The sequence below is a fragment of the Myxocyprinus asiaticus genome, chromosome 34 (genome assembly GCF_019703515.2).
Source record: "Myxocyprinus asiaticus isolate MX2 ecotype Aquarium Trade chromosome 34, UBuf_Myxa_2, whole genome shotgun sequence".
Classification (NCBI taxonomy): domain Eukaryota; kingdom Metazoa; phylum Chordata; class Actinopteri; order Cypriniformes; family Catostomidae; genus Myxocyprinus; species Myxocyprinus asiaticus.
Window position 1 is genome coordinate 10,824,202 of NC_059377.1, and position 21,587 is coordinate 10,845,788.

A 21,587-nucleotide genomic window follows, 5' to 3' on the forward strand; every position below is an offset into this window, starting at 1 on the left:
TAATGGAAGTGTTACTGTTTTGCTTCCTTACACGTCATCTTCCGAGCATGTGGTAATTGAATGCCTTTACGGTCGGAGGTCGGAGATATCAATTAGGAAAATCCCTCATCCGTCTTGAATGGAACACAGCATAGGTCTGAGGAAGAGCGGGACGCTCCAAACATCACTCTTTGATTAAAATCCTGTTTATGGGAGTTTTTCAGGTGCATTTCCTTTTTGTACTCTATTTTTGGATTTGTATTTTTTGGATACTGCACCCTATTCTCGCTTTATTTGGATGTGTGTGCCTCTTTTTTTTTTTTTTTTTTTTTTTTTTTTTTTGGCTTTTAATTTTGCAACGCCTCAAATGTGAGTGATCCAATGAGATCTTTAAGTTGGAACTGTTTTATGCTGTTATTTTTAATGTTTTGAGTCTTTTGTTCACTTTTTTTGTTATAAAATATTAGATTTATCATTCATTTCTTTTGGTTTACGTCCATCAAATTCCAAATAAAAACAGAAATGAATTAAATGAGATGAAGTATTGATCATTTGTTAAATATTTAATTCACTGGATTTTTCAAAAATATGCATTACCACATGGTCAACTAATATAAAGGCGTAAACCATTTTTTTCATGATATATACTTAAAAAATGTATTGATATAGTGATATAAGCTTTTGGTTATACCACCGACCGTAATGCACTCCATGATTTTTTTATTTAAATTTTTTTTAAAATTATTATTATTATTGTTTTTTATTTTTTTTGCCGTCACAAACAGGATATGCATTTCAATTCCTATTAAAATATGCACACTGCTAATGACCAGGCTGGGTATCTTGTACATTACACTTTAGGGTGTGAGAAGTGAAATGGAGAGAAACACACAACTCTCTACACGCTGTCTGTGTGGTATCTCTCACTCCACAAGCTGTGCTGTGTCACGGGATGAGTAATGCTCACTTACACACACATACACACAACTTAAGGGAGACAGGACTACAGAAATCCACAACACCCGCTTCATTAACACACCATTAGTTTATGTTTGTGCTAGAATCAAAAGAGCTGTTGGATTGTGAACCAGCATTTGAACATTTTGAATATGTTGTTGACATCGCAAATTTCAAACTCAATCAAGGCTTTAATTATCATGATGAATAGCATTCCATCCTGATTGCTTAAAAACCACCACAATGTTGAAGATGGACGTGTTTGAAAACACCCCTCCTGAATGAGGCTGTGGCAGCGGGGGCATGGTCAAGCATCTCTCCGGAGAGAGAGAAAGTGGTAAGGGCGCTTACACCTGAGTTAAATTATGTCTAACACCTGTCTCTAATTTCAGTGAGCACGGGGAGAGCGGCATAAATAGAGCCACACCGCAGGTAGAAGAGAGAGAGCCTGGGCATCAGAGACCTGATTGTGGAGCGAAGAGTTTATTGCAAAGTTGAGAGTTTTGTTTTGTGAAGTATTTTGTGTATTTTTAGACTGACTCATTGAACAACGGAAAAGCCCTGCGAGTGTGTATCTGCCACTAAGAGGAAAATAAAAACATTTACCTGAACCAGGAAATCTGCTTCTCACCTCCTCCTTCCACTGAGAAGTATTACACTGGTGCCGAAACCCGGGATTGAAGTTTGGTTGAAGATGGATGGAAGTCGCCCCGTAGAGTCCTCCCAGTTGGCGGAGATCCTCCAAGCCTTCGCTGGCCTACATCAGAACCACCAGCAAACACTGCTTAAGCTCCGACAAGATCAAGATCGCCGGTTTGTCGAGCTCCTACGCACTCAAGCCGAGGACCGGCAGGCGATCCGGAGCCTCCTCAGCCAGGAGGCGTCCCCAGCCGCGCCCCCGGACACTCACATGCCGTTACCCCTGCCGCATTACAGAAAATGGGGGCGGCAGACGACCCCGAGGCCTTCCTGGATTTGTTTGAGTGGACCGCCGAGATCTGGGGCTGGCCGCTCGGCCAATGGGTGGCCCAACTTATCCCACTGTTGTCCGGGGAAGCCCAGCTCGCGGCTCAACAACTGCCAGCGACGAGCCTCCTGGCCTACGGAGATTTAAAGAGAGCCATCCTGCAACGGGTTGGTCGCACTCCGGAGGAAAGTCGTCAACTCTTCCGGAGCTTGAAGTTGGAGAGCTCCGTCCGCCCGTTTGCCTTCGCCCAGCGGCTCCGTGACGCCTGCCGAAGATGGTTGATAGCGGGGGACCGCGACGTCGACGGAATTATCGACCAGGTGGTACTGGAGCAATTAAAACATCGACTGCCAAAAGGGACGGCGGAGTGGGTCCAGTGCCACCGCCCGGCGTCGCTGGAGGAAGCTGTCCGGCTTGCGGAGGACCAAATGGCGGCGATCCCGAGGGCGGAAGAACCCTCCTACACTCTCTCTCCTCCCTCTGTCTCATCCCCCTCCCCTCTCTCCTCTCGTTCTCCTCTCTCTCCAGGTCCCGTTCCTGCCCCACGCAGACGAGGAGGACTTCAGTCCCAGAGACCAGTGGGTGTGGGAGGTGACCTTCCCCTATCCCAATGCCCCGCCGCTCTCCCCCTTGGGGGGGTGCCCGCCGACGCAAGTGCGGGCGTAGCGCCTGGGCCAGACTGCTGGAGGTGCGGAGACCCGGGCCACTTCCAGGATCAGTGCCCTCTGATGGAGCTGGGGATGGTGGTGTGGGTCGCTGACCTCCCACAGGCTGCCCCCGACTGGGCTGGAGCATACCGGATACCGGTAAGTGTTAAGGGGTACTCACCAAGCATTGGTGGACACCGGGTGTAATCAAACCACTATCCACCAACACTTGGTTCAACCCGAGGCATTGGTCACAACTAAAACGGTGAAGGTGAAATGTGTACACGGGGATATTCACAAGTATCTGGTGGTGACCCTGACAATTAAATTCCGGGGGAAAAAGCATAGAGTGGAGGCCACGGTTAGTTCCCGCCTCACCCATCCACTGATTTTGGGGACTGATTGGCCTGGTTTTAGAGTTTTATTAAAAGGAATTTGCGCGGATGGGTCCTGTACGAAGTTAGGGAGATGTGTAATGTGCGATGCTCTGGCAGGGGAGGCGGAACCGAGGCCGTCCTCGACAGCTCCACGTCATAATGACGAGAGAGGGGGAGAGGCTGCAGCCCCTCCCCTTCTCAGGGAATTCCCTGAGGGGGATTTCCCTTTGGAGCAGTTGCAAGACGAAACCCTCAAACACACCTTCGACCAAGTGAGAGTCATCGATGGTCAACGACTCCAGCCGGATATCGCCCTTTCATACCCCTATTTTGCGATTATAAATGAGCGGTTGTATAGAGTGACACAGAACACTCAAACTAAAGAGGATACAAGGAGCCGTCGGGAAATGGTATTCCAGGCGGCTCATTATAATCCCATGGTGGGTCACTTAGGAGAAAGGAAAACACTGAACCGTCTAATAGCCCATTTCTATTGGCCGGGCATTGGCGGCAATGTCCGCAGGTGGTGTGCGGCATGCCACGAATGCCAACTGGTTAACCCGCCGGCCACCCCAAAAGCGCCATTGCGCCCTCTCCCTTTGATCGAGGTCCCCTTTGAGAGAATTGGAATGGACCTCGTCGGGCCATTACAATGGTCAGCACGCGGACATCGCTTTGTATTGGTCCTGGTGGACTATGCAACGCGATATCCAGAAGCAGTGCCTCTTCGCAACATCTCAGCACGCAGTGTTGCAGAGGCACTCTTCAAAATAATCTCTCTGGCTGGCTATTATAGAAGGTTCGTGCCTAATTATTCGGATGTCACCAGCCCGCTGACTGATCTCACTAAAAAGGGAGCTCCAGACCCGGTCTAGTGGACGGAGCAGTGTCAGCGGGCGTTCACGCAAGTTAAAGCTGCACTTTGCGGGGGGCACTTTTACATTCACCTGACTTCTCTCTCCCTTTTGTTTTACAGACAGATGCTTCAGACAGGGGTCTGGGGGCCGTACTCTCGCAGGTGGTGGAGGGGGAGGAGCGCCCGGTGTTGTACATTAGCCGTAAGCTCTCCTTGAGCGAAACTAAGTACAGCACCATAGAAAAGGAGTGTCTCGCCATCAAGTGGGCAGTCCTCACTCTCCGATACTACCTGTTGGGGCGGGCCTTCACCCTCTGTTCCGATCACGCACCACTCCAGTGGCTCCACCGCATGAAAGATACCAATGCCCGGATCACCCGTTGGTACCTGGCTCTTCAGCCGTTTAAGTTCAAGGTGGTCCAGAGACCGGGGGCGCAGATGGCTGTCGCCGACTTCCTTTCCAGGAATGGGGGGGAGTGGTAGGCAGGCCGGATGCTGCCCCGGCCTGAGTCGGGCGGTGGGGATATGTGGCATCGGGGGCGTGGTCAAGCATCTCTCCGGAGAGAGAGAAAGCGGTAAGGGCGCTTACACCTGAGTTAAATTATGTCTAACACCTGTCTCTAATTTCAGTGAGCCCGGGGAGAGTGGCATAAATAGAGCCACACCGCAGGTAGAAGAGAGAGAGCCTGGGCATCAGAGACCCAATTGTGGAGCAAAGAGTTTATTGCAAAGTTGAGAGTTTTGTTTTGTGAAGTAGTTTGTGTATTTTTAGACTGACTCATTGAACAACGGAAAAGCCCTGCGAGAGTGTATCTGCCACAAAGAGGAAAATAAAAACATTTACCTGAACCAGGAAATTTGCTTCTCGCCTCCTCCTTCCACTGAGAAGTATTACAGAGGCTTAGACAAAATTGCCAGGCCCTCAAGACACTGATATGATGAGCGGGATCCTCCTTACATCGTGTCCTAACCAAGCCTGACATGACATGTTCAAGCACAACTATCTTTCCTTACTAAAATTCCAAAATGCTGTGCAAAACAACAAAATCACAGTCAATCTGTTGTTTAATACAGCTTTGTGGAAAGGAAATTTAAACCAATAAAACTTTGATAGGGGCAAGGCCCCTATACAGTGCCACGCATGATTTGACAATCCACTCACTGACCAGCTTACATACTGTATATTAAACATAACACTTTATTTGAGGCACTTCATAGCAAGTAAACTAGATATCCATGACCATAACTGTATTCTTCTTTGTTTTCTGTCTGTGAAATAATCAATACTTTTTACTTTTTGTGGAAAGAAATTCGGATCACATGAGTCTATAGAGTGCAGCAGTCTGGTTCTGGAAGTAAAAATCCCGTTAATTTTTACATAGGGGAATTGATTTTTAGCAGTTACTTATAAACATTTAAAGACCGGCATACCGTGAGCTCCTAAGTTATTAATCAATGATATATGCTGCTGCTGAAGCCATCAGTCTGTGTTATTTCTACATTTTAAAAGAAACCGTGTTTAATAGCAGAAGTCCTGGTGAAGAACTACATTACCCATAATCATGAGGGAATAATCCACCATTCAGAGATTTGCGAACAAAGCACGGCAAATGAGCTCAGCATCGACCGGCTAAACACATGACACAATACTAATGACGTAATGAAGCATATTCTCCCTACACTCTCAAACTACTTATATTTGCAAACATTATATTTAGCAATAAAATCAAAGTAGACTGTTTCTACACATATAATCAACAACAACAAAAAAAATTTCATCATATTTTATTCGTATTTAATTATAGTTCATGCCCTCATGAAAGACATTTAGATTTTCAAGTACTTTCTTTTGCTTCAAATGAACGTTTATAATGTTGTGATTCACCTCAAAGCTGGTTGGTTTAGTTCATGGTTTAGAACTCTTTTATGAAGGATTTTATGATACCTCTATGAAAGAAATTAATGGGAGGAATACTTCCGATGCCAAGATGGCTGAAAAAGTGGGTGGACAGCTCTATAAACATTAACACTAATAGAACTGTTCAAATTGTAGTCCAAAAATCGGGAAGACAATTAGCATTTTTGAGACATGGGTTCCCTCAGGAATTTCCTATGGGTTTTTATAATGTCAGTTTTAAATGTATGAGATAAATAAGGTTTGTGGTTAAAATTACGTAAAAAGATTTTCACGTTTTGTTCTAGAACATAAATTACACACAGACACACCTCAACATAAACTTTGAAGCTACCATGTTTTAAAAAAATGCATTTTGCTATCACAATGCTAATTAAGGACTACAACTTCCATGAGCATGTGAGCTATGTGCATTACGAAATGAACAACTGTTGTAGTCCTTATTTAGCGACAGGTTAGCAATATGCATTTTTAGAAGACACAACGGCTTCAAAATCCACGACTGAGGTATGACGTTCAAAATGTGAAGTCATTTTCAACACTGATCTTATTTTACCCATAAATCGAAAATCTCTTTTTAAAAATTCATAGGAAATTCCAGGGGCAAACCATAGCAAATTAGCCTTCACATCTGTGTTTTCTTAACAAATGTACAATTTTGAATGAGATCACCATGTCATGCCTGGTTAGAACAATGTTTAATGAAGGGAAGGAAGACAGAACGAGATGGAGCAAAGAGAGACTGTGGAGGCTGAACCTGAATACGATTATTCATGAGGGCCTGAAGAGACACATCAACAAGATAAGGACAGAGGTTAAGGACACTTTGTGAAAAGAAAAAACTGAATGTTGTCTGAAGCAGCTCATTTGCAAATGAGCACACAGATGGGTCCTTCCGTGTTCTTTTATTGTCCTTGTCATCTTCCATTCCTGCTCTCCACCCTCGCTGCTTCCTTTCTTTTCAGCCCAAATCTCTTGCTTCGTATTTAACTGTGTTGCTGACACAATTATTCACCAATATATTTCTTCTCACTTGCCTCCCTCTTTCCTCTCATTTTCTCCTCTTTTTGCCTAGTTTCACAGCGAGCAATGGAGTGAATTCTCCCGGGTGAGTGTGAGCTCAACAATACAGTGTGAACTGTACTTTCAAGGCGGTCAACTTTTTAAATGAATTTCGACAAGTAATTTGGATACGCAATCTGTTGAGGTCCGTCCTGTGCAACCCAAATTGTCATTTGGCATCCACAGAACATCAACTGATTAACAACTTGCCGTTTTGTGGCTTAGACTGGACTGTTTCTATGGTTACCTCATCAGGTGAATGCAACCTTTTTTTGTGTGTCTGTTTGGTGGCAGATGAAAATACAATCTCTTACTATCTTGTGATTTAACATTTGTGTTTACTTACGATCGGAGAACATTGATTCATCTTAGAGCACAGCACTTGAACTCTCTCTGATTTATACTCCTCAGTCTCTCAATACCTCTCACAAACTCTTCTCTCAATCATCCAAACCATGTTTGGCATGAGACCTAGTGCATCACTGATTATTAAATCCCTCTATATTCACCAAAAGACTGCATGAGTAAAGAATAGATAGAGAGGTAGAGGAGTAGAAATGGATACGGGCTAAAAACGAAAGCCAGCGCTCAGCATACAAGTTGCAGTCGACCACAAGAGTACTTGCATATTTAATGTGCCCTTTGGTTGTGAGTTCAATCCCAGTGTTATGATGCTGCAATTACTGGAGAAAAATGGGGGCATGTTTGCCTTTCACAGTAGGGCATCAACAAAGATATTAAAAATTTACATTCAAATACCTTAATTTCAATGTGCATAAAAAAAGTTCACACATTTCTTGAAGTATGTATTCATTTCTGTCTTACAGTGACTCATTAGGGGGTCTTTGTAAAGTCTTTCAGAAATGCAAACAGATTCACATATGAACATAATTCATGTTTTGAATTCATTTCACATAAATAATATTATTTTAGAAATAGGTGTTACCCTAGTGATGTACTTGAAGTAATTAAAAAGTCATTAATTGCAATCTGATTACAAGAAATGTAAAGTGTGACACTATTTTTCGATTTAAAAAGTAGTTGGATTACAGTACCTTTTTACTTTTTAATCAGATTACACCCAACATTGCTCATTGTACACACTAAAAGTCAACATCAAATCAAAATTGATCCTATTTACTTTCTTAATACACGTGGCTGGTCTTATTGTGCACAATTCATTGGTGCATGTTATTCAAAATGAAAAAGACGTTTTTCTTTCTTGCGATGCTTACATTTCTTCCCTCTGAATATCCTGTTTCACTCGGAAATATGTCAGATTATGAAAGTAAAATTGTCTACAAAGACCTTTCACATTGACTTTAAACAGGGCTGGAAATGGGGAGGAACACGAGGATTCATGGAGTGAATTTCGTGGGGGAACGGCATTCCCATTCAAACTAGCTACATTTGTTAGAGGAATAAAGAGTATTTCTAAAGAGTCAAATGAAAATTTCATCATTATTTACTCACTTTTGTGTTGTTCTAAAAACAAAATAACTTTCTTTTTCGGTACACAAAGGGTGTAATATTGTGATTTTAAAAAAATATTGTGCTCAGTGATGTCATACAATTGCAGTGGATGGTGACCACCTCTTCACGCTTCAAGAGGACAAAATGGAGGAGTCCCTCAGCTTGATTTCCGAGTAATCTGGTTCATACAAATAAGGCAGGTCATAGAAATGCATCTCCTTTTTGAGTTCAAACTCTTCAGACATGTAAGTTCGGTTCTCTGATTTGGTTTTCTGTTTTTAATATCACATGGAATAATTTATTAGACTTATGAATGATACTTTTGTGTCCTTTTGAAGCTTGAAGAAGTGGTCACCATCCACTGCCATTTAATGACATCAGCGAGCAGAATATATATATATATATATATATTTTTTTTTTCTCCCTTTGTGCACCGAAAAAGAAAGAAAGTCATATGGGGTTTTAACAACACATGGGTGAGTAAATAATGACTAAATGTAACTTTTTGGGTGAACTATCCCTTAGGGTTAATTCACCCAAAAAATGAAAATTCAGTCATTGTTTACTCACCCCTGTGTTGTTAAAACCCCATATGACTTTCTTTCTTTTTCGGTACACAAAGTGAGAAATTGTGAAAAAATATTGTACTCAGTGATGTCATACAATGGCAGTGGATGGTGACCACCTTCTTCAAGCTTCAAAAGGACACACAAGTATAATTCATAAGTCTAATAATTTATTCCATGTGACTCACGTCTTGTTCTGAAGGCATGTGATAAGCCTCTTGTGGCAATTCTAAGATTGCAACGTGTACTCAATTTATTAGTAATTGTGCTCCGACACATTTCAGAAATTGCGCTTGTGTAGCTGGAAGAGCTTATAATAGATAAAGGTTTCATGACAATGAGATTTTTTATATGTGAGCAACATTTAGATATCTAGCACAGTTCTAAAGAGGCCAAATAGTGTAGATGGGGATGCATTGGTCACAACTGCACAGAACAGTCTCGATAGCACCAAACAGGTGCACTCACAAAAATTAGCAGTGTCTGAACATCACAGCTCATTGACAGGAACAGAAAGACACTTTGCAGAATAGTTGCTAAATGTCACAAAAGTACCACAGAATGTAATCAGCACCACTCCAAACCAGTCTCACCAAAAACTATAAATCACAAGAATTTTTTGCAACACTGCCAACGGCAAACAGCTTGTATCCAAGCCCAAAGCACAATTAAGCATAACCTGGTATAAAAAGCACAAAATCTGGGCCCACAAGCACTGGACGAAAAAAGAAATAAGGTCTGATGTGTCATTTTCACTCTATTTCCTACATCCTAGAGGTTCGAACTCACAGGATTCCTTCAACACTGAATGCTCATTGTCAGCTGTTGTACATGGTGCATTGGTTTGTATTTTCTCCTCCTGTACATACATTCACAATCAAAACATGCTAAATATGTGTGCTTGCAATATAGATTCTGATCACCTACAAACTATGACCAGAGACCAAAAAGTGTAAGAAACTAATTTTTTTTTAAAATATTATTTAAATGTATTTTATACTTAACCCTTGTGTTCTGTTCATTTTGGAGTAACACTCATACTGTACTGGAGAAACACTGAAATGCATGGGTGTTTCGCCAGACATTATTACACACCTCAGGTCTTTAGCGACCCGGCACAAATATCTATCACAAACGTATCTACAAAATGCCCAAATAAAATACAGTTTTCAAGACAATTAGAAAATAATAGAACAGTACATATTCTGTATAATGTTGATGTTTTGATACATTAAAGAGATGATGCAACAAATTATAGAATGGGATTCATTACTTCCGCAATGAAATTTTATGAGATGCAACTGGCTGTCAAACACACATTGAGCTACACAAAACATATAAGCTACACATGAGCAACACATCAGTATTTTGTGTCTAAATAGATGCAGGGGCACCTGCAGGATTTAATCTGAGGGTATGCACAGAAATCTGCCTAATAAACCTTTTATCTAGGGGGGTTCTGGGGCATGCTCCCCCGAGAAATTAGTTTTTGTGCAAAAAACAACACCAAAGCATTCAAATCTGGTAACTCTGAGATAAGCATTTGTTTTATTTTCTTGAGTATGAGTACCATTCATGTAAATATTGGCTAAAGCATTTCTTCCAGTAACGTTTTCGCGCTAAAAAAGCAACACGCACAACAACGAATAGAGCAGAACGCATGTGTCTTGAGTTATCGGTTGAAGAAGTTCTTTTTAACTTGACAGCGTCTAAAAACGCAACGCTCCTGTGAGAGATGCTAAAAACACAATGAAACGTGACGCAGTGGTCAAAACGCATCTATCTAGCGAATGTTTATATAGAAAACGACTGAAAAACAGCACGAGCGGATGCAAAAATACGTTCAATTTGAACATCCCCTTGTTCACATGACACAGCACTAGCTGAAGTTTCTCAAAGTTATCTCTCAAAAAGACAGCCTTTTGTTTCAGTTGACTGTAGGTAAATTTACTCTGTATCCAGCGCTGTTTATTCTCTGTATTCGTAAATATCCCGATACTGTTTTACTGTGTGAGAAACCGCTCCAAATGATTCAGTGAGAGAGCACTCTGAACGAATTGTACCGAATCACGAATTGATTCGGACTGTTTTGCAAGCCTGTTTGGCCAGTTCACTGAAAAGAACCGACTCAAAAGAATTATTCATTCGCAAATTGGGCATTTCTAGTTGTTCTTTTAAACAGCCAACAGAAATACGGGACACATTTCATGATTGATTAAATATTCTGAGAGTAAATATTTCTCAGGTCAGTCGGAGCGCTCATGGTACGCACAGTGCGTATGGCCGTACAGCTGCAGGTGCCACTGAATAGATGCACAACTTACATGATTTCAGTAGTACACCTCAATGACAATAGCCAAATCATACTGTTCATGTGATGTACTTGCTATAGTTAAGTTCCATGTTGCTTTTTCATCAAATAGCAATATCAAATGTAAATCAAGTCAGTCATCAACAGCGCATTATATATTTTAGATGCAATTTTGGCTTTTTTTTGTTTGTTTGTTTGTTTCACTATTCATGAGAGAAAGACTGAGGATATTAAGAAGGTGTGAGCATAACTCCTAAAAATGAATGAAGAAAAGGGGGTGAAATGATCACTAAAGACCCAAGTTATGCATTTAACCCCTTAAACTCTATGTAATTTTGGGCTACCATCCACAATTTTTCACACTCAAATTTAAAAGCTCACCATTCACACATACTGTGGACTAATTGCAAAAAATTTGACTCATTTATCAGAAATCAACCCAAATAAAAAAATAAATAAAAGACATATAAAAGACTCTATCTCACTTTGAAAAGTCTTATTTCATTCCACTAGATGGAAGCAAGTACTAGAAAATAATTTTCCGTCTATCACATTCCATCACAATATACAGATCTGAAATGTAGGTGGTACTCTAACAGAGCATGTGGGTGGAGCGATAGCGTAGCATTGAGTGGAGCGGTGATAATTCCACCTGAGTGGAGAGCACCTTTTTGAAGATTCCACTCTACTCACTCAGCACCGCTCAGACCGCTCACTCAACCCAGAATGCGCTTCGTGATATGCTGGTTTGGGAACCAGCGAAATAAGCAATAGGTATGAGGGAAATCTGCAAAATGTTGTATAATATTGCAAATTGTATAGTTTTGTATTTACAAGTAAAATTTCATATATATATATATATATATATATATATATATATATATATATATATATATATTCAGAATTTTATATTCAAAACATTATTTATTCATCTCATAACATTATTAATGTAATTGCTGTGTAAATGCATTTATGCCAACACTGAAAAGCATTAAACAATATTCTTGGTAAATATGCCACTTCAGATGCAGCTTCTGTGGCACCTTTATGTGTAAATATGGCTTTGGACTTGTATCTGCCCCTATACTTCTCAATGTATGTATGGATATATTATCTGAACATCAGAATGCCATTCAACCGTTATTCAGCCAATTTACTGGAAAATGCCTAGCATGTCATGATAGAGTCATCCCATTAAATATACTGTAATATTGCCTTTGACCTAAGCAGTGTGTAGGCACCAAATAGTCTGGCACCTGTGAACAGACCATATAAATCCGATGCATTTACAGCCCTCCCGAATACTCTGAAAATGGATGATGTACTTAAATCAGTGAAAGGTGTAACCGCCCCTTAACCTCCCTTATGGCCTTCAGACACTTTATGGATTTAGCAGTATTGACTCACAAACAAACATATATCACAGGGATCACTGATGCAATGATATACCTATAGATACAGACAGCTTAAACAACAGGTTGAGCTGATTAGCTGTCCAGTGAGTTTTACTAATGCTCAACAGACCTGGTGTTAATCAATCACATTTATCACTTAAACAGCTATGAACTAGTCAGCTCACAGCCAGTGAGAAATAGTAGTGACTCCTGTTTTGAAAAATCAACACTGGAATTATGTTGATATTTCATAGAAGGAAGCATTCCTATTTATATTAAATCAATCACATGCCAGAATTCCAGTATATCCACAAAAGCAGTGTAAAGTGCATATGGAAGCTGCCTTAGACGTTCATGCAAACATCACTATATAGAAACATCTAATGATTTGTCAATTAAGGTCTTTTGCAAGCTGCTCTAGCTATTATCGAAAGGTTAGTGACAGACTGCAGGGTTTGCACTGCACCATTTAACACAAATGGATATTTATAAACCTATATCAGACAGTCCTATACGAATATGTTATCATATTTTGAAGTATCAGGCAATTTCTTTTCAAAAGTCCCATTTGAGATTATGCAGTTAAATATAGCACCCATAACCTCTGGTAAAACTCAATTAAACTTAAAAAAAGAGCTGTTTTTCAAAATAACTTTATATAAAAATATTTCAAATGCATTAAAAAGATCGCAGAGACACAATGTAAATAGATTACGTAGAGGCAGCACCGAAAATAAATTCAGCATTTGAGGTTTTCGACATTAATTCATGCAAAGCACACTATATTCAGATTGCATTAGAATTTTTCATACAAAAGCATTCATAGTAGCTAAGAATGATGCATTAATTGCCTTTTGAATTGCAGCTTTAATCTCGTAATAATTTAATGCATCATCTCTGATCGCGCGAATAGATTAAAAAACACTTACCGGCAAACAGAGAGCAGAAGAGGAACGTAATTGTTTCAAGTTGTCAGATAATGGTGTGATTCTGTCGTATCGTCGCAAATAATGTCATTGCTTGGGTTTGTTTTCTGTTCGTGTGCTTGTGCTTGCATCCACAGAAGAGCGCGATAGAGCAACTGACGAGCGAGAGAGCGGCGCGCGCCTGCTGGTCCAGCCTCCTCACAGGGAGCGCGTGTCCATGGTTACACACCTGACCCATTGGGCCCGATTGGGTCAGGTGTGTAACCATGGAGACGTGCTAGCGGTGATGAGGTTGGGTAGAAAGAGCTAAATATTTGGCGCGCTTTGATGTAGTCCCCTGATACCAGTTACATGGGATAATCAGAAGCTGTTATTAGGGTTGGTAATGAACTTAATTCGCATCATCATACACCCATATCCTGACCAGGCACACATAATTAGACTTCACTTGTTTATTGTATTCTTTCGCTCGAACATGAAGCCCAGAGTACTTCATGTAACTATTCAGAGGCCAAATAGGACCATAAAGTTTGAAATTACTTCTACTATAGAAACATATTGCTTTAATATAGATAGGCCTAATACATATTTTAAAAAACATAAACTACCAGTTAAAAGTAACTTAATTTTAACCAAATTTATGTTTTCCGTTAGCTTAAAAAATAGGGTAAAACTTCACATTAATGTTCCCTTTGTTAAGGGTTTATAAATGGGTTATTAATGACTTATAAACCATTTACAAATGCATTATAAATCATTTATATGCAGTCACAGCAACATGCATAAAAAGAGCAACTTTCATCCATTATTTGCCAAATAGTGAGCATTTTAACTTAAATGCTTAATAAATACACTTATTCATACTTGCAATAATCCAAAACATAAAATGACTGGTAACACTTTCTGTGAAGCCCATATTTATAATGCATCGTAAATGCATTATACTGCATTCATAATGTCTCATAATACACCTTATAATAAGTTATAACTTCTCATAAGTAATTATAACTACAGTTATAATACATTATAAGACTTCCCCTATTCATAGTCATTTTAGATTGTAATGCATTATAACACAAGTAACATTCAATTTTAATGCAGCAGAAGCTAATAAAGTTAATTGTCAAAAGGCTTTATGAAGTGATCGATATATAATTGGTCTTTGATTGCTTTAGGTAAAGTTACACAAACAATATCTTCTTATAAACAGCCATAACATAAACTTACATAGACATACAATACATTATAAGTCAAACTTATTTATTGGAAGTTTATAAAATAAGTATTCAAATAAGATGCACAAACATTAAAGTTTATTGAATAGAGTCCAGTATAGAATCAGTTTATTATTAATAATTTTATTATTATTATTATTATTATTATTATTATTATTATTGAGTGTGTTTACACCCAAGAATATTGGCTACATGTGTGATCAACATACATATTATCTATTCTGGAGAGAGAGTTTCTGATATATTTTAAGTTTGTAGCTTTAGAAGTGTTTTTCGTAATATCTCAAAATGTACATTGAATGTGTGTTATTTTGTATTTTGTGCATGTGTAATGTATATAACTTCCAGCATGACTTGTAAAGTCTTATAACCACTTAAAATATCTTATAGGTGTTTATAAGAAGACATTGCTTTTGTCACTTTACTGAAAGCATACCTATTATATACATTATATTACAAATAAATATAATACATTATAACTTCTGCAGATAAAATTTGATGTTGCTTGTTTTATAATGCATTATACTCTAAGGTATAACTATGAATAGGTAAGTATTATAATGTATTATAATTGTGGTTAACATTTTTTATGAGAAGTTAAAAACATATTATAAGGTGTACTGTATTATGAGACATTACTAATTCATTATAATGCCTTTACAATGCATTATACATATGGGCTTCATAGGAAGTGCTACCAAATGACCTAATGCACGATATGTCACAGTGCAGCAAAAATAGACTTTTATAGTGAGATTATAAAGAGGTATTATATAATTTTGCTATAGTCAGCTACTTTGTGTTTATATTTATTACTGTAATGTCTTGACTCACTTGTGTTGTCACTTTCCTAAAAACACTTTTCAGGTCTTCATGCTATTTCACAGCAATGTATCATATAATAAAGGCTGATGACCATTAACCATATTGAACTTTTACATAAAGGTTTCTAATGTTGGCAACTCATTTATAAATGCTTCACAGGTGTCCACTTTACATTAGGTACATTTTCATAGGTTAATAATGTTGAACAAGTGTTATTAAGCATTTATAACATGTGAAGTAAAATGTCTTACTATTTGGCAGGTATTGCATGAAAGTCACCCTTTTTATGCATGTTGTTTATCATTGATTTATAATGCTTTTATAAATCTAAAAAGTATTGGAATTGTTGGACCAGAAGCAACAGCAGTCAACAAGTGTCCAGAATACATGGGAACTCCTTCTATACAGTTTAGTTTTGATGACTTTACTACTATTCTAAAATGTGGAAAATAGTAATTCAAAATAATGAGTAGGTGTGTCCAAACTTTAGACTGGCAGTGTATAAAAAACACTATGAATCATTCCAGATGATCACGTTCTTTAGAGCTGGGCTGTTCTGTGCACAATGCAGTGTGGGTTATGTCATGATGCTACTACATAATTGGGTTAAGAGGTTTATGGATTATGCAGATCTAAATGGGCTGACCTGGCAGGCATACTCACCTGGAAAAGTGAGTACTATTGGATTACTGGCTCTAACCTGCCAGAGTGAATTAAAGCAACAGCCACTCGGCAGAGGTTCAAACATGTTTGTTTTTGCCCCTGGACATGTCTGAGTAATCCTTCCTGATGGTGGTGTTATCCCAGTGGAGAGGGCTGTGAGTTGAGAAGAATTTCTAATACAGATCCTGTCTGTAGGGGTCACATAGATTGACCTTTCACCTACTTATAGACTACCATTCACCACTGCTTAAAATACATTTGAGAATTCTGCCTGCAATCTGTCTTTTCTTTTTTCCTTTTCTATTATTTTTGAAAAAAACATTCATGGTGACTGTAGAAAAAAAAAACGAAGAGTAAAGAATTCCCAAGACAGCTTCTTCCAAGCAATTGTTCTGCACTTCATGGACAAAGTGTTTCTGAAGTCTAAGGCAGTTGGGGAAACCCGTAGTTTGTGACCCTGAGCATGAGAAAAATTTTTAGGCATTAGACTACCAGTCTAATTGTTTTACCAGCAATCTAGGTCAACATTCGACCTAAGAAGCATTTTAAGAGCGAGACAAACATTAACATACTCAACCAATGTTTAGACACTCCTAAGTACTTATTCTTTATAATTCCTTTTTTCCACATTTTAGATAAATTCATCAAAACTATGAAATATGGATATGTGGGAATTATGTAGCGACTCTATTTGTCCCCTGACTCTCTAGAAATAAAAGGACAAAAAAAAAAAAAAAAAGAGTGCAGATCATTTTTTACTCTTGAAATTATGTAGCGAAATTATGAAGTTTCTTCAAAGTATTAAACCTTTGTCTAGTTTCTAGCTCTGCACTCTAGGCATTTTCTCAATCAGCTTCATAAGGTGCATAAGAGATATTATCTTTTTTTTAAACAGTATTGAAGGAGTTCACGTATATGCTGTGCACTTGTTGGCTGCTTTTCCTTCACCTTTCAGGTCCAACTTATCATTACTGAAATAAATAAACAAACATTTATTTAAAATAAAGAAAGAAAGAACACAAGTTTAATTTGACAAAGAAATTCACATGCAGGCAGCAATTTATATGCATTTAAACATAATCATTTAGATCAAAAACAAAAATTCAGTCAAATGTTTTCAAACTTTTTCAGGTATTGTACATATTTATATATTAGAAGTAGTGGTTCAACGAATTCTTTTAAGGTGTTCCATAAGTTTGTTCTTGTTATAAGTAGGGCATACTGTACATGTTGTGCTACAGTATAAGTGTCAATATAATGTTACTGTAGTAGTAAATGTAGTGCCAGTCAAGGAAACACAAATGTATTGTATGTTAAATCTAAGCAGGGGAATAAAACAAAGAGGACAAATAGTTCCATAGTGATGTTTACATATATCATTCTATATTAATGATCCCTGATGATGTTTTACCAGAATACCAGCTTCAGGTCTGTTTCTCAGCATCACATGTGTATGGCAATAGGATTAGGTCGGAAACAGTGATCATTTCCTTGTAGCAGACCCATTTTAAGAGGGGGCATCTGGTTGTATCTTGATGAAACTCATGTTAATGTGTGTCTGTGTGGTTTGCACTGTACCTATTTATATGTGCCATATATGTTTTGGGGTTTTACAAAGCAAACTCATACAACTGTTTTGCTTTACTTTGTTTTACAAGTCAAACTAAAAAAAAATGTTTTGTTTAGTTTTACAATTCAAACTCAAAAAACTGTTTTGTTTTGCTTTACAAGTCAAAGTCATACAACTGTTTTACAAGTCAAACAACTGTTTTGTTTTGTTTTGTTTTACAAGTCACACTCAAACAACTGTTTTGTGCAAGTCAAACTCATACAGCTGTTTTGTTTTACAAATCAAACTCACAACTCATACAAGGTGCTTTGCTTTGCTTTACAAGTCAATCTCATAAAAATATTTTGTTTCCTTTCCTTTTTTATTTTTTATTTTTTATTTATTTATTTATTTTTTTTGAGAAATGAGATTAAATGCTGTGATTTTCTTTTTCTCACTTGAGTACTAACCAGAGTTAAGCACAATCAAAATCAAATATGAAACAACAAAAAGATCCCTTGGCCCCATTGGAGATATATTTTCCTTTTATTAACTGCTTGTACAGCACAGCAGGCATAAAATACCAAACATAATGTTTATGCAACCAGAGCTGTTCATGGTGGTTGCCTAATGTCTCATTATGGTAATTTTTTCATCATAATGTTTTTGTTTTCACATGCTGAAAGCACTCCATTCAATAAATAAATCAAATAAAGACTGCAGTGCATCAGATAGTCTACATCAAATAAAAGTTCCTAAACAAATGTGTTTGCATATCTTATAATTCAGAAACATTGCCCTACAGGGGTTCGAATGAGGTAAAATAATGAAAAAATGTTGCACTCTATTTTTAAACTGATGATTTTAATGTGCCTGTAGGCCTACACTATAGATAGTCATACAGCAATATGTCTATGTAGTTTGTTAGCAGTGAATGTTGCTGAATATCAGCAACATAAATAGACCTGACTGTAGCATCTGCAGCATAAATCTAATGTCAGCTAAATTTCACCCTCATCCAGCAGCAGTTCATCTTAAACTGTAGTGCAACAGTAAGATCTCTGAGCCACATAGACCTCCTACACACAATCAATAGAGGAATTATAAGATGACAGGACCAGATTCAATATACACTAACACAGCATCTTTGTTAACAATCTCCCTGCACTGATTCAGCACCTTCCTCATCAAGACTGAGACACTGATTTCAATTGTGGTCAGTCTGGTTTTCGTGAAACAGCGTCCTCTGCTGTACACATAGCACTATGTCAGTAGCTGTTGCTTTCCAAAACTAATAGTTACGAAAAAGCCAATTAATTTCATAACGGGTCAACATTTATTGTATTAGTAGGTTTCTTATATTTGCACGCCGTGTACAATATAGACCAAATGGTGATAAAAAAAAGTGATACTTTTTAACAATATTATGCATATCATAAAATACGCCAATGTTTTGTTTTTTAATTGTTTATAAGCAATTAAACCACTGTAACCACACATTGTTTTTCAGGGCTCCCACACTTTTTGAACACTGAAATTCCACAACTTCTCCATGACTTTTCCAGATATTCGTGATTACCTGATAATATTTCAGCCTCATTTTATTTCCGATCCATTTGCTTACAAATTCAAGATTTGTGAACCGATCTTACAAATTCATTGAAAGAACCACACACACACACACACACACGCATCCTTATGAGGACTCTCCATAGAAATAATTAAGCAATACCACAGGAGTAAGAGTGCGATATGGCCCTACATCAGCACTGCTGTGATTCGGCTGCAGGCACTAGGCTGCAGGTCGAGTGCCGTAGGTAATCACAGCAGTGCTGATTCAGGGTCATGTAGCATGATTGCGAGTGTGATATTGCTTATATACAACAGTTCAATGAACAAGTAAATTTAAAAAACTTAGGAAAAACTGAGTACGGTCATAAAAACACATTTGTGCATGGAACTACTTTATTACGTGGAGGATCAGAATCTGCCATTGCTGGTTCAAACCAAATGATGCATCCAAGCCTTCGTTAGTAATTCAAAAATGTCACATCAGAATTAATATCACGGCTTGTGCTGTTTCTAACAAGTTATTGGATAAACAAGGATGTATGTGTGTGTGTGTATGTGTGTGTGTGTGTGTGTGTGTGTGTGTGTGTGAGAGAGAGACAGAGAGAGAGAGATAGAGACAGAGTGTGTGCGATCACCTGTTGCTACTCCCAAGCAGAGATGCTGTCAACTTTCTGAAGATCAGCTTTCTCAGTGGAAAAGGAGCCGTCCAAGCAGGGGTATTTCTCCCTATTTTGCGGTAGCTGGTGCACAAAAGTCTTTCACTATAGAAACCGCAATCTTTTCTGCTATTTTATACAGCACATCCTCTCCAATGTGGAAAGTCTGGTAAGAGATAAGTGCCTTGAGTTTGTGTAATTAATCAGTCTGTTGTGTCTATCAGCTGTGATGAGCCTTAATGCTGAAGTTGTTCGTTTAAAGCGTTTTAAAGCTATTTCCTAGCTTCAGTAGTAGTAGCAATACGAGCGATCACGTAGAGCTGTTGTATGTAAACACTGACTGATGCGGATTCATGTCAGGTCACCTAACGGGCTCATATTACACACAAAAATGATCTTTTGCCACCACCTGCTGGCTAACATATGTAATGTAAAAAAAATTTTTTTTAAAAAAGACACACATACAGTAGCTCTTAACACATATGTACTGCTCTTACACTTTAGTTTAGAATGGCATGAACACAAACGGAGTGATACACACAGTGAAGCGTCCGAGTGCTGATGGTGTGAGACCATCACTGCTCATGGAATGTCTCTTGTCCAATCAGATTCGAGGACCAGAACTAACTGTTGTATATTGATTTTTATACTGAATGAACTATAGATTCTATCCCCTAACCCTAAACCTAACCCTACCCCTAAACCTAACCCTCACAAAAAAACATTCTGCATTTTTGTCATTAGCATTTTTTATTGATTCCATACATAAAAAAAAAAAAAAAAAAAAAAAAACATTTTTTTTTTTTACAAAAATACAAAATTAGGACAAACCGAACATAAATATATGGAATCATTTATATCCCTATTATTCCCACCCACGCAACCCTTGTCCCTCCCCCACCCCCAGTGGTCAATATAAATACAAATAAAGGACTTAAACACATATATAAACAAACACACAGAAAATTATCCAGATAGAAAAACAATAAAAACAATAAAATAAAACAAATACAATTTAAATGACTACATAACGAAACAACATTGTCTCTCTCTCCTACCTGTTATTGAAACTCTCCAGGAAGGCCACATATCTGCCCCATTTCTTCCTGTTTGCCTCCATGTTACCCAGCCCTCTATATGTCATTTCCTCGAAAGCCACTACCTTGCCCAATTCAGTGCACCACAACTGAAAGGAGGGAGAACCAGCTGCCTTCCAACCCCTAAGAATTATTTGCCTCCCAATCATCACACTGGATAGAACCCACATTTTATATATTTGACATTTATATCGATGACTGTCCCATCCCCCAAAATACACAGTCTCGGGCAGAAAGTCACATCAGTGTCCAAGACCTCACTGATGAAGTTCTGGACTTCCAACCAGAACTCCTGAATCATCGCACAGAAGCAAAAAGGCATGGGCTATGTCCCCATCTTCCGACTGGCATCTCCAACAGGTAGGTTTATCTATTAAACCAAGTCTACGCAACCTAGAGGGGGTCCAGTAGAAACAATGTATGATCTTAAACCTTTCCCACTCCCCATCCTCCAGTGCCACATTCAAATAATTTTCCCATAACCCTTTGAGAGATGATAAAGCTCCGTCTCCAAGACTCTGAATCAGCAAAGAATTGTACACCGATGCTTCGTGACCTTT

The 21,587-nt window shown here is 38.5% G+C and overlaps 1 protein-coding gene across 2 annotated transcripts in view; it reads right to left on the reverse strand.

Annotated features, from left to right (window-relative positions):
• The window catches only part of LOC127425592 (regulating synaptic membrane exocytosis protein 3-like), a 115,985-nt gene that overhangs the window by 85,092 nt on the left and 9,306 nt on the right, over window positions 1-21,587 (reverse strand). The window contains exon 1 of one of the 2 annotated variants that reach the window (XM_051671727.1): window positions 13,434-13,574. The exons of the other annotated variant lie outside the window; for it this stretch is intronic. The gene's annotated coding sequence lies outside the window, so the exon portion shown is untranslated. Of the gene's footprint in view, window positions 1-13,433; window positions 13,575-21,587 lie in introns of those variants that run through there. 2 annotated transcript variants of the gene reach the window in all.